Here is a 15,191-nt window from a genome sequence, read left to right as displayed (position 1 = left end):
TTAATGACTTAACCTATTGCTCTCATATATCAGCCTGAAAATATTTCTAATTTTCATTACCACATTATTATGTAGCCTTATGACATGTCATGAATTGTATCAGTTCCTCTGCTGTTCCCTTTTCTTCCCGCTGACCTTTGATGTTACTATTTTGCATTAATGTTGTAATTGAACAAAAGTTGAATTAGATCACCCATTATCACCAGTGTCATAACAAAATCTTTGTTATAATAGGCTAAAATTAGTAAATCCACCAGCTCCATTTCCACCAGTGTTCAGGGACAAGGTGTGAGTGTAAGTGAGGCAGGTAGGGGATTCAGAGTTCAGGAGTGCAGGAGCCTTAGCCCTTGACCAACAGGTATGAGATTCTTGCTGCCTGTATGGATGAGGGAAAGGACTATGGACAGGATTAGCCAGCTGAGCATGGCACTGTGGTGCAAAAGGCCATTCAAGAGGGGGGAGCAAAAAGACAGGTGTTTGTCATGGGGGATTTGAGAATTAGGGGGACAGATAGTATCCTATGCAAGCTGGATCAGGAGTCCCGCATGGTGTGTTGCCTGCCCGGTGCCTGGGTGCGGGACATCTCCGACCGGGTTGAAAGGATATTGGAGTGGGAGGGGGAGGATCCAGTTGTTGTAGTCCATGTTGGGACTAACAACATACACAAAGCTAGGGTAGAGGACCTGTTCAGGGATTATGCAGCACCAGGAAAGAAATTGAAGTACAGGTTCTCAAGGGTCATAATCCCTGGATTACTGCCTGAGCCACGTGCCAATTGGCATAGGGATAAGAAAGTTAGGGAAGTAAACACGTGGCTAAGGGATTGGTGTGGGAAAGAGGGATTCCATTTCATGGGGCATTGGCATCAGTTTTGGAACAGGTGGGATCTGTACCATTGGGACGGTCTCCACCTGAACCGATCTGGAACCAGTGTTCCAGCGAAAAGGATAAATAGGATGATCAGTAGGACTTTAAAATTCTGAGTCGGGAGGGAGGGAAAGGGAAAGAGACAGGGAGTATGGAGTTAAATGGAAAGATAAGCAACATGATAGCATGTGTACAGGTGGATTTAAGCTCGAGGCAGACTCGGAATACAGCAAAAAGGAAGGATAGCTGAAGACACCTTGGGATTTCCAACCTCTCTAATAATGATAAGAAAGTTAGCATTAAGGCACTTTATCTAAATGCTCATCGTGTTCACAACAAAGTAGATGAATTAACAGCACAAATCCTCTTCAATGATTATGATGTGGTAGGCATCACAGAGACATGGTTGCAGGGGTTCAGGACTGGCAGTTAAACTTCCAAGGATTCACAACTTATCGAAAAGACAGGGAGGTGGGCTGAGGGGGTGGGGTTGCCTTGTTAGTTAAGAATGGAATTAAATCTACGGCACTGAATGACATAGGGTCAGAAGATATGGAGTCTGCGTGGGTGGAATTGAGGAACCACAAAGGCAAAAAAACTATAATGGGAGTTACATACAGACCTCCTAACAGTGATCAGGACCAGGGGCACAAGATGCACCGAGAAATAGATAGGGCATGTCAGAAAGGCAAGGCCACAGTGATTATGGGGGACTTCAGTATGCCGGTGGATTGGGTGAATAATGTTGTTGGTGGCTCCAAAGAAAGGGAATTCATGGAATGTTTGCAAGATGGCTTTTTGGAACAGCTTGTGATGGAGCCCACAAGGGAGCAGGCTATTCTGGACTTAGTGCTATGTAATGAGCCAAACTTTACAAAAGACCTTAAAGTAAGGGAACACTTAGGAGGCAGCGATCATAATATGGTAGAGTTCAGTCTGCAGTTTGAAAGAAAGAAGGCAAAATTAGATGTAATGGTATGACAGTTAAATAAAGGTAATTACAGGGGCATTAGAGAGGAATTGACGAAAATCGACTGGAAGCAGAGCCTAGCAGGGAAGACAGGAGAACAGCAAAGACAGGGGTTTCTGGGTGTAGTTGAGGACACAGTACAGAGGTTCATCCCAAAGGAAAGAAAGATTATCCAGGGTGGGATTAGACAGCCTTGGCTGACAAAGGAAGTCAGGAAATATATCAAAGAAAAAGAGACAGCCTATAAAGTGGCCAAGAGCACTGGGAAATCAGAAGATTGGGAAGGCTACAAAAACAACCAGAGAATAGCAAAGAGAGAAATAAGGAAGGAGAGGATCAAATATGAAAATAGGCTAGCCAGTAATATTAGAAATGATCGTGAAAGCTTCTTTCAATACATAAGAAACAAACGAGAGTCAAAAGTAGATATTGGGCTGCTCCAAATTGATGCTGGAAGGCTAGTGATGGGAGATAAAGAAATAGCTGAAGAACTTAATAAGTATTTTGTGTCAGTCTTCACAGTGGAAGACATGAGTAGTATGCCAACAATTGGGGAGAGCCGGGGGCAGAGTTGAGTATGGTAGGCATTACAAAAGAGAAAGCACTAGAAAAGCTAAAAGGTCTAAAAATTGATAAATCTCCTGGCCCCGCTGGGCTACATCCTAGAGTTCTGAGGGAGGTGGCTGAGGAAATAGCGGAGGCTTTGGTTGTGATCTTTCAAAAGTCACTGGAGTCAGGGAAAGTCCCAGATGATTGGAAAATTGCTGTTGTAACCCCCTTGTTTAAGAAAGGATCAAGGCAAAAGATGGAAAATTATAGGCCGATTAGCCTAACATCAGTTGTTGGTAAAATTCTAGAATCCATTGTCAAGGATGAGATTTCTAAATTCCTAGAAGTGCAGGGTCAGGTTAGAACAAGTCAGCATGGATTTAGTAAGGGGAGGTTGTGCCTGAAAAACCTGTTAGAATTCTTTGAAGAGGTAACAATTATGTTAGACCATGGAAACCCAGTAGATGTTATCTACCTAGACTTCCAAAAGGCCTTTGATACGGTGCCTCACGGGAGGCTGCTGAGCAAGGTGAGGGCCCATGGTGTTCGAGGTGAGCTACTGGTTTGGATTGAGGATTGGCTGTCTGATAGAAGGCAGAGAGTTGGGATAAAAGGCTCTTTTTCGGAATGGCAACTGGTGACGAGTGGTGTCCCGCAGTGTTCAGTGTTGGGGCCGCAGCTGTTCACCTTATATATTAATGATCTGGGTGAAGGGACTGGGGGCATTCTGGTGAAGTTTGCCAATGATACAAAGATAGGTGGACAGGCAGGTAGTACTGAGGAGGTGGTGAAGCTGCAGAAAGATTTAGACAGTTTAGGAGAGTGGTCCAGGAAATGGCTGATGAAATTCAATGTGAGCAAATGTGAGGTTTTACACTTTTTGAAAAAGAATACAGGCATGGACTATTTTCTAAATGGTTAGAAAATTCACAAAGCAGAAGTACAAAGGGATCTGGGAGTGTTGGTCCAGAATTCTCTAAAAGTTAACTTGCAGATAGAGTCCGTAATTAAGAAAGCGAATGTAATGTTGTTGTTCATCTCAAGAGCAGCGATGTGCTTCTGAGGCTTTATAAAGCTCTAGTTAGGCCCCATTTAGAATACTGTGTCCAATTTTGGGCCCCCCACCTCAGGAAGGACATACTAGCCCTGGAGCGTGTCCAGCGGAGATTTACACAGATGATCCCTGGAATGCTAGGTTTAACATATGATGAACGGCTAAGGATCCTGGGATTGTACTCATTAGAGTTTAGAAGGTTGAGGGCCGATCTAATAGCAACTTACAAGATAATATATGGTTTAGAAGGGGTGGGTGCGAGGAAGGTGTTTCCGTTAGGCGGGGAGCCTAGGACCCGTGGGCACAGCCTTAAAATTAGAGGGGGTAAACCTAAAACAGAAATGAGGACACATTTCTTCAGCCAGAGAGTGGTAGGCTTCTGGAATTCATTACCACGGAGTGCAGTGGAGGCCGGGATGTTAAATGCCTTCAAGGCAGAGATTGACAAATTCTTGATCTCAGAAGGAATCAAGGGCTACGGGGAGAGTGCAGGGAAGTGGAGTTGAAATGCCCATCGGCCATGATTTAAATGGTGGAGTGGACTTGTTGGGACGAATGGCCTTACTTCCACTCCTGTGTCTTATGGTCTTATATTGTGTATAATAGGATTTCGGGGATAAATGACCACTTTATATTACAAGTCATAGAGGCAAATGGTAATGTAGATCCCAAATGTTTCAAACCAAAACAGCAAAAATGATACAATAACAGAAATTGCTCGAGAAACTGAGCAGATTTGGCAGCATATATGGAGTGAAAAACAGAATGGACCCTGTTCAGTAATTGGTTTTGTCAGTGCATGTAGACGAATAACCTCTTTAGACTGCAATTTACCTTTACTGTATCTCCAAGTAGCCCTGTATGCTAGTTTTGTAATGGTGTCATATTGGTCTCAACAAGAATTGTAATGTATTAGTCGAATTTCTGGAAAATGTCTCATTATCTAGTATTGTTTAAATGATAAATAAATATAATAGCCTTTCCTTGATAAAAAGTTTGCCTTTTTTTTCTACATGGGTGTCTTGTAACAATAATTCAACAATGTGTCTATTTCCTTCTTTGGATTCTAAGCCATTTTCACTTCCCATTTTTAATTATACCACAACTTACTCAGTAGTTTCCACTCCTTATTAAATTACTCTCTTCCTCATTGCTGCCCTTAGCATTAGTTTTTTGTAGAATAATTGCCAAAATGTAGTGAAGCGCTGTCAGAAACTGGAAAGTTATATTTTCACAGGAAACTCACATCGAAAGAAGAAAAATTGCAGAGAACTGTGTTTTGTTTAATATGTTGTATGTGTATCTTGTCTTTGTGAAAGTTAATCTTTTGGAGATTGTTGTGTGAACACAATATTGCAACTCTGACTAGTGATTAGTCTGCTATGAGTCTACAAACTGTTCACATGTATACACAAAAACCAGTTCGTTGCTGGCATGATTGCTTCTTTACTTATAATGTGTGTTTTATTGTTTTATATAAGCTAACTCACAGTGTTAAGCCCTGATGAGCAACTGATTGATCTTATTATTGTTGTTATTATTTTTAACGTGATCAACTACAAGTGAGTACTGCTGAGGCCTGTTGTGCTTAAACATGTAAGAAGAAAACTTCCTGGGTCTAAAGATTTTGGCCCAGATATCAATGGTGCACAACATCTTGGATACAGTTCCATTTAATGTGATACACCTTTGTTACACAACTAAGGAATAGCACTGATGCATAATGATACTGATTACTTAGATGTCCCAAAAACCAGGGTTTGTCTCAAGTGCTCAACCCATCATCAGATCTCCTGGTATGATTTTGGAGCAATTGACCAAATTACTGTACACTGGCTGCAGCAATGAATTGTCAACAATGTTCCTTTTAATGTATCTCCTCTTTTATTATGATTGTGGCGTATGTAAGATATTACTCGGTTTTGGCCCATTTAGTTCATTTTCTACTACATTGTTGTCCTGTTTCAAGCTGTCCTCAAATGTATTCACTCCAGCATTTATTCAAGGGTATGTTTGAAGAAACACAGATGGCTATCTCACCTACCATTATAGTTTTAGAAACAAGGGAATACAGTTCTCCAACAGTGTTTTTACTTTCCAGACTTTTGCAAAAATTTTGTGGGATTTTTCATCCAGCGTTCCTGCTGAGGTATCTGTGATGCAGTTCCTCTGTTAGGATATCAACTTCTTCTTTGCGACCCATCCTTGAGATGAACCATAGGACAGACCCAACACACAGAGCTTCACCATATCCAGCTTACATGAGTTATACAACTAATAATGTTTAAATTATGCATTGGATTAAAGCATTGTTGTGTGTGTGCGTGTGTGTGTTGAATGCAGCTAGTTAGCAACCATGTTATGTTCAGGTGAAAAGCGTAATCCAAATTCTTAAACCATGCTAAAGAGCAGAAGACAACCTTTGATGTCTTTATTCACTGTAGGGAAAGAGAGAGTTGAAAACACAGCTTCCTGGACAACAAAAAAATCCCTACCAAGAGTCCACTTTATCAACATAACTCCCCCCCCCGCAGTGATCGAGAATGCCCTTGACCGCGTCTCCCGCATCACATCCCTCACACACCGCCCCCGCCACAACCGCCCACAGAGGATCCCCCTCGTTCTCACACACCACACCACCAACCTCCGGATACAACGCATCATCCTCCGACACTTCCGCCATCTACAATCCGACCCCACCGCCCAAGACATTTTTCCATCCCCACCCTTGTCCTTCCGGAGAGACTACTATCTCTGGGACTCCCTTGTCCGCTCCACACTCCCCACCAACCCCACAATACCCGGCACCTTCCCCTGCAACCAAAGGAAGTGCTACACTTGCTCCCAGACCTCCTCCCTCACCCCCATCCCAGACCCCAAGATGACTTTCCATATTAAGCAGATGTTCACCTGCACATCTGCCAATGTGGTATACTGTATCCACTGTACCCGATGTGGCTTTCTCTACATGGGGGAAACCAAGTGGAGGCTTGGGGGCCACTTTGCAGCACACTTCACTTCCACTCGGTTTGCAATAAACAACTGGACCTCCCAGTCACGAACCATTTTAACTCCCCCTCCCATTTCTTAGACGACATGTCCATCCTGGGCCTCCTGCTGTGCCACAATGATGCCACCCAAAGGCTGCAGGAACAGCAACTGATATTCCGCTTGGGAACCCTGCAGCCCAATGGTATCAATGTGGACTTCACAAGCTTCAAAATCTCCCCTTGCCCCACTGCATCCCAAAACTAGCCCAGCTCGTCCCCTCCCCCTACTGCATCCCTAAACCAGCCCAGCTCATCCCCGCCTCCCTAACCTGTTCTTCTTCTCACCTATCCCCTCCTCCCACCTCAAGCCACTCCTCCATTTCCCACCTACTAACCACATCCCACCTCCTTGACCTGTCCGTCCTCCCCGGACTGACCTATCCCCTCCCCACCTCCCCATCTTTACTCTCCTCTCCACCTATCTTCTCCTCTATCCATCTTTGGTCCACCTCCCCCTCTTTCCCTATTTATTTCAGAACCCTCTCCCCATCTCCCTTTTCTGATGAAGGGTCGAGGCCCGAAACATCAGCTTTTGTGCTCCAAAGATGCTGCTTGGCCTGCTGTGTTCATCCAGCGCCACACTTTGTTATCTTCATGCTGAGAGGAAGGGTGTTTTCGACTGCATGCGAGACAGCTCCTTTGAAATATAGCCTTGACAAAATCAAGAAATTTAAGAACTGTGTTAAGCTTTTTATTTTCAAAATTAACACTGAATTTAGTTATATCACGAGCATTGCTAGATAATTAGTTTTTATTGTTAAATTATTAAGTCAACTGTTAGATTATTTAGTTAACACTAAATCTGGGTTATGGCTAGCCCTCTTTTTGGTAATTCCCGAGTAGATTTTGGGCCGAATCAGATCATTCATACACTACAAGAGTAAATGTTGATCTGGGCTTATAGAAAAGTAGTGTCCCTCGATGAGGCATTCCACTCCCGCACATCCCAGATGTCCAAGTCCTTCAAGGACCGCAGCCTTGCCCCCACAGTGGTCGAGAACGCCGTTTGACCGCGTCTCCCGCATTTCCTGCAACACATCCCTCACACCCTGCCCCCGCCACAACCACCCAAAGAGGATCCCCCTCATTCTCTCACACCACCCCACCAATCTCCAGATACAACGCATCATCCTCCGACACTTCTGCCATCTACAATCCGACCCCACCACCCAAGACATTTTTCCATACCCACCCTTGTCTGCTTTCCAGAGAGACCACTCTCTCCGTAACTCCCTTGTTCACTCCACACTGCCCTCCAACCTCACCACACCTGGCACCTTCCCCTGCAACCGCAGGAAATGCTACACTTGCCCCCACACCTCCTCCCTCACCCCTATCCCAGGCCCCAAGATGACTTTCCATGTTAAGCAGAGGTTCACCTGCACATCTGCCAATGTGGTATACTGTATCCATTGTACCCAGTGTGGCTTCCTCTACATTGGGGAAACCAAGGGGAGGCTTGGGGACTGCTTTGCAGAACACCTCCGCTCGGTTAGCAATAAACAACTGCCCCTCCCAGTCGCAAACTATTTCCACTCCCCCTCCCATTCTTTAGATGACATATCCATCATGGGCCTCCTGCAGTGCCACAATGATGCCACCCGAAGGTTGCAGGAACAGCAACTCATATTCCGCTTGGGAACCCTGCAGCCCAATGGTATCAATGTGGACTTCACCAGCTTCAAAATCTCCCCTTCCCCCACCGCATCCCAAAACCAGCCCAGTTCGTCCCCTCCCCCCACTGCACCACACAACCAGCCCAGCTCTTCCCCTCCACCCACTGCATCCCAAAACCAGTCCAGCCTGTCTCTGCCTCCCTAACCTGTTCTTCCTCTCACCCATCCCTTCCTCCCACCCCAAGCCGCACCTCCATCTCCTACGTACTAACCTCATCCCACCTCCTTGACCTGTCTGTCTTCCCTGGACTGACCTATCCCCTCCCTACCTCCCCACCTATACTCTCCTCTCCACCTATCTTCTTTTCTCTGCATCTTCGGTCCGCCTCCCCCTCTCTCCCTATTTATTCCAGAACCCTCACCCCATCCCCCTCTCTGATGAAGGGTCTAGGCGCGAAACGTCAGCTTTTGTGCTCCTGAGATGCTGTTGGGCCTGCTGTGTTCATCCAGCCTCACATTTTATTCTCATGCACGTGTGTGCATGTGTTAGCTTACAGCCACTCAGTAAGCAAGCTAATCTAAGGTGAAGTACATGACCCAAAATCTTAAATCATTAGAGCATGAAAATTTCATTTGATTCTTCAACTTTTGGTGACCATCAGAATACCAGATTAATACTTATTGAGTTAATCAATTATTAGAGGCAGGAAAATGATAATGATAAATACTATATCACATTATTTTATATTCAATTCACACCAAACCACTGAAACCGTGGGGTGGTAAATGATTTTACGAAGTTTACAAGAACAGGGAATGTGGCATCCAGGGGAGAATTAATAAGATGGGATGTGAAATTTTGAATTCATTACAGCAGTTTATTTGCAGAGATAATTCAGCAATGTGTTTGCAACCTGCTGAGCATCGGGCTGGCTTTGGAAGTTTGTATTTGCAATATATTTACATTCTATGAGTACTCATTAAAGTAAACCTTTCCTTAATAAAGTCCTACCCTACCAATAAAATCAGTGGCATGTAAAAATCAGGAGGCACCCAGTTCATAGTTGTTTAATGGTGATGGGCACCAATGTGCTTTGTGCAGTTGTGTGTGAGGTCAGCAGTTTACCTTATTTAACTCTAAAGCACAAGGGAGGAGAGCAGGAGACTGGCAACTTATATGGAGGCTCGGGATTGGCAAGGATGAATCAGTTGTGAAGGACTATGTAGAGTGGGGGAGCAGTGGAGTGAAAGAGGGATCTGTGGTGGAGAGAAGGTGAGGTCAGCACATGAAGGAATGGAAGAGGAACTGGGGAAAGGACATGGTGATGGGGCCTGGGTTGTAGTTTGTGTCCTCAGGAATATGGAGAAGTCAAATTGGAAAGGCCTTCCATCCTCGATGTTTTGGAGGATGGGAATGTGTAATGGGGATGATGGGTCAAGGTAAGAAGATGAAAGCCCTAAAGTGCAATGTCAGTGTAGCTGAAATGTTTATCCACCTCACGGTGTTAATTGGAAGAGTCCCTTGAGGGCTTTGAGTTCCCTTCCAATATGTTAACAATCCCTGCTGTGGGTAACCTTGTATGATATGCTTTCCAATGCAGAAAAGGGTGGACCAGTTGAGCTTGCAAGTTCAGCCATGTATCCGTGCAATGGTGGATACAACACTGGACACTGACCTAACAATAACAATTGAAGAAAAGAAATCACAATCCTGTTTCTTCCACAAAAAAGGAAATATCCCAAACTACACTAAAACCATCCAAATGTGCCAGCCTTGAGATTTAGTTCTCTGTGGAGCTCAACTCAAAAAATAACAGCATGTACACATAAATAAGATGAAATCAATGTCATGTGAAATATCTACAAGTGGAATTTAAATCTGAAAAACAGCCTTGCAAACCTTTCTGCTCTGAAGTCCATGTTAAAGACAATGGAGTTGGGTATGGCGCAGAACTTACCTCTTTTTGAGCCCACGTGTGACTGCTTTATTTTGAGATAATGCCAGGTTTCACCAATGATGAGTTGCTCCTGATGCTGAATCATATTTCCATACACAAAACCAGCACTTAAAATTTGTGTGCTATCGTCACATAGGCAAATGTAATGAGAGAGAGAGCATAACTGGTTCACACTCATTGTTAAAACTTCAGGGATAGTGTAACATTGACAAATATCCAGCCAAATGTTTACATATCCTGCCACACAGCTTGAAAACTATTTCAGGTAAATTTCTTAGAATCATTGAAACTTACAGCTAGAAACATTACCTGTCCCTTGTACTAATTTTATAAAGAAAAGAAACAGAAAATGATTTAGAAAATCAGCAGAACTGGCAACACCCACAGAGTGAGAAACAGAAGCAACATTTCAAGTTGGATTTGATTCTGCTTCAGATCTGTTCTGAAGAAGAGTCATAATGGACTCAAAATATTAACTCTGCTTCTTGCCCCACAGATGCTGCCAGACCTACTGTATTTCTCCAGCATTGTCTGTTCTTTTTTTCAGATTTCCAGCATCTGGACTTTTTTGATTTTATCTTAGAAAGGGCAATTGTGCTATTTCAACATCGCTGCATCTTATCCATAACATCATCCCAGAGAACCTGATCAACTCCCTTTATAAGAAGCCAGCTCCACACCAAGTATTCCTGATACCAACAAACACCTCAGTGAAATATGTCTGCTCATCTATCCTCTAAATCTTTTATCAGTGATATTAAATCTATGATGCCAGGTCATTGTTATTTACCTTAATAAAAGCTTTTGGTATGTCCAGGCCTTTTATTAGGTAATCTTTTATTGTGCACAATTCACAGTCCAGACTTTCCCAACTTCTTCTTAACTTCCTCATTTTTGGTAACATTCTGCCATATCTCCTCTTTACACTTTCCATGGCCTGTATATATTTCCTGAAGTGACACCATCAAAAATCCTCAAGTTACTCCAGCTGAGTTCTAGAATGATCCCATTGTTTTTAGTGGCCATTCCTCACATTAAAAACTGAAGTAATCCTCATGCTGTTCTAACCACATCACCAACTTGCCCTACTACCTTTTAGACTTTATGTACATGACACCAAGATATCTCAATACTCAGCTACAGTTTCTAAAACCATGACATTTGTAGTATAAAATCTCTCCATATTAGTCATGTCAAATTACACTCCTTCACACTTTCTGACTTTCTCCCACTTCACCAGCCTATCATGTCATCCTAGAGCTTATTACTACAACCACCACTATTGACAATTTTTGTTTTGCATCATCTTCAAATTTATAATGCTGGCAGCTTTGAGAATTTGTTTCCTTGTACTTGAAAATTCAATAAAGATTAACTAGCACTTACCTAACCAGGCATAATGCGATAATAGATTAGGGAAATACATTTCCAAGCCTTTTTATTAACATCTATTGAAGTAAAATCCATGTCCTTGTTTTGTCCTTGTAACAGTTTCACCGTTCATCCCATCTGATGGATGTTTCCTGTTTCACCTGCCTTATTGAAATACTGCATGTTAAACATAAAGACAAGAAAAAAGGCAGGATGCTGTCTTTTCACTGTTACTGTGTAGCAAATGTTTCCTTCTTACAATGTGGAATAAAGTAAAGGTCAAGTTGCCATAATCTCACTGAACCATAGGACTGTCTCATTTGGCAGAGAGAACTGATGATTTAGCCTGAGGATCACCACACCTCAGGTGAGGGGAAAGATTGAGAAGGAAAATCCTTCATGGTAACCTCATCCTGTAATAGGAAATTGAACCCTTTCCTGTTGGAATCACTGTTCATTGCAAGCCAGTTATCCAGCTCATTGAGCCAACCAACCCTCCATGTGGAATACTGTAGATATTGGTGCTTAAATCAACCTTTGAAGCTTCAAAACATCCCTTCAAAAGTTGGGGTCAGCTCATACATTTGATTGACTGACACTACCACGAACATGGGTGGTTGTAATTTTGCTGTTCACAATGTGGGGTCTGCTCTGTGTGAGTAACTTAACCTCATGAGCATTTTCACAATATAAACTTGCATTGCTTTTTTTACTCATTCACGGGGGTGTGGACATCACTGGCTAAGTTAGTATTTATTGTACCTTCCTAATTGCTCAAAGGGCAAGTGAAAATCAACCACATTGCTGCAGGCATGGAGTCACATGTAGGCCAGGCTGTGTATAGATGGTAGATTTCCTTCCCTGAAGGACATTAGTGAATCAGATGAACTTTTCCGATAATCAGTGCACTTTTATGGCTATCATTAGACTCAATCCAAGATCTAAGATTCATGGCATTCCAGATGCTTTGCTTGCATGATTCCTTGTTCCTAATTATAAGGTACCAGTAAATAAAAAAATCATATATGACTTGAAGAATTGTGGCTGACCACTAATCTGAGTACAGCATGTTGTGGCTGAAAAGGGTATTAGATAAGTGTAAAATTATATGCCAAATATATGCAAAAACGTAACAAAAAACAAAAGAACTGCGGATACTGTAAATCAGGAACAAAAACAAAGTTGCTGGAAAAGCTCAGCAGGTCTGGCAGCATCTGTGGAGGAGAAAACAGAGTTAACATTTTGGGTCCGGTAACCCTTCCTCAGAAAAACATGATTTTTGGAGTTGAGAAAAGAGGGTAATCATTTTGCTTCATCATCATATATGTTGAAATCTATTGTAATCATGGAAATGAATGTGACCTTAATCTTTTATGACCGAATAACATCATATATGGAGCAAGTAGTTTGTTGTCACTCTGATGACAGAATTTTCTTCACTGAAACGTTTTGATGTGAGATAATGGCACTTATCCACTAAATTATGTTACACCACAATGCATGTATAGATTTGTGCTTTTACCATGTGATGTCAGGGCAGCTAAATCCCTTGCTGTTTGTCACAGGGCACAAAATAAAGTGAAGGGTTGCAACTAACTTTTCAGTGGATGAAACAGTCACATCTATCAGTTATCTGTGTCTGCATTATTAGGTAAAAATCTGAACTAAAATTCAAAACTTATTATAATACACTAATTGATCTTCAAACTCATCTATATGTAATGAATAATTTGCAGAAACAGGGAAAGTCCATTAAAGACCACAAAAGATTTGACAGTGTAAAGAAACCAGACATTGTTGACTAATACAAGAGAAACCACAGATTATCATCTGAAACTTGAATTGTTTCACAATTTAGGCACAAATGTATCATTCTTCCTACAAGCACCCGAAACTGTCAAAAATATTCCACATAAAACTAATTCAGAAAGTGTCTATTTATTGCATAAAGCAAGCATATTTATCCTATTTCAACTTCTGTGGCTTGGTTGAAAAAAATCAGGTTATTCACAAAATGTACATCTCAACCTTATTGAGATACCTGGAATGCTATTTTGTACAGAGATCATTGCACTATGTTTATGGTGTCACCTCAGTTACCAAAAGGCCTTCAGACTATAAGACACAGGAGCAGAGGAGGCATTCAGTCCATCATGTCTGCTCCATCATCCAATGAGATCAAGACTGATTTGATCATCATGAACTTGACTTTCCTGCTTTTTCCCAAGAACTCCTGATTCCCTTTCTGATTAAAAATCTGTCTTGCTCAGCCTTGAATATACTTAATGATCCATCCTTAACAGCCCTCTGTGACAAAAGTCTTCACAGATTCACAACCCTGGAACACCTTTGTAGAAAGATATTTAAATAGGTTAACATGACACATTCACTGATTCTTTCTCCTGCCAGGAGTACACATTACATAGTTTACATCATTTAGAGTAATTTAGATTTGATAGGTTTTAGTGAACCTTGCACTTAATGGTTCCCCAGAGACAGGAAACAACACTATCACCTTGGCTCCAGCAACAAAATTTCAACCTTTTAAGCTTTTTCATCTACTCTAGTTGTGAATACACTTAAAATGCTTTTTAGTAAACTCACATGCTTTGATCAGTTTCCATCTGAAACGCAAAAGAAACTCTTGAGGGTTGGTGCAGACTCAATGGGCCAAATGACTTCTTTCCACATTGTTGAGATTCTATGAAGGCATGGTTTCTGACTCAATTTCTGAGTAGTCTGTTTGATACTCTTTTGATTCAGAATCCATTATTACATTTATCTTAATGAGCAGAACTAAATGTTTCATCATCCTTTTTACTTTTATCTTTTAAGCTATCTTAAAATTTTGAAAATTGTATCCAAAAATGAACTTCAAGTTAACTGCCTGTTTGATTGATTATTTTTCTTCCTGTCTAATTCTATGAGTCGAAGATCAAGCCATAATATTTCAGTTTCTTTTACTTCCACTGGCAATTCCACTGGCCGTTCCACCAATTTTGGTGAAGGCAATATCCCTGAACATGCTGGGTAATTTTCCAAAAGTATTAAATTTCTTCTATACACATTTGTTTCACTGTACCAAATTTCTTAATTAAGAAGTCACTATTTAATCCTTCTGTATGATGGACTTGTTTATAAAGTTCACATATATCTCCAATTAGTTTTCTCCTTCATTAACCCCTCTCGAAGACAGATATTATCATCAAACTAGCATCAGCAACTGACTTGGTCCAGTATCTCTCAATATGTTTCAATTGTTTGTTGAGGGACTTTCAAGCCAACTCACTTATTTTTGTATTTTTTTTCTCCGAATTTTGAAATACAGGTTGGAAGCACAATCTTTTAGCTGAATTAGGTCGATGTATTAATAGCATTCTTGCCAGCTTACAGCATCAGGGAAATTTCTTTAAACCAATCATTGTGACATTCTTGGCATCAAGCTATAATCATGGTTTGTACAATTTGATGCCATCATAATGGTCTCTGGATGATAAGATAAAGACATAAATTGTTTTATTTTCAAACAATTCAATATTTCTTTGGCATACAATGTAGACCTTAATCTGATCGTACTTCCTCGGTGATCCAAATCCCACAAAAAGTTCAATTAACTTTCCCATCACCACCATTGCCACCAAAGGCATTGCCTCAGAAAATCTTTTGAAACGTCCATCGCTTAAAGATACCAATTCCCTTTGCTGGTTTTATGTCAGAGTCTTACATGATATCTAAGACCATGATAAACTGTTCGTC

This window comes from Stegostoma tigrinum, chromosome 1, assembly GCF_030684315.1.
Source record: "Stegostoma tigrinum isolate sSteTig4 chromosome 1, sSteTig4.hap1, whole genome shotgun sequence".
Classification (NCBI taxonomy): Eukaryota; Metazoa; Chordata; class Chondrichthyes; order Orectolobiformes; family Stegostomatidae; genus Stegostoma; species Stegostoma tigrinum.
This window is presented reverse-complemented; position numbering follows the sequence as displayed.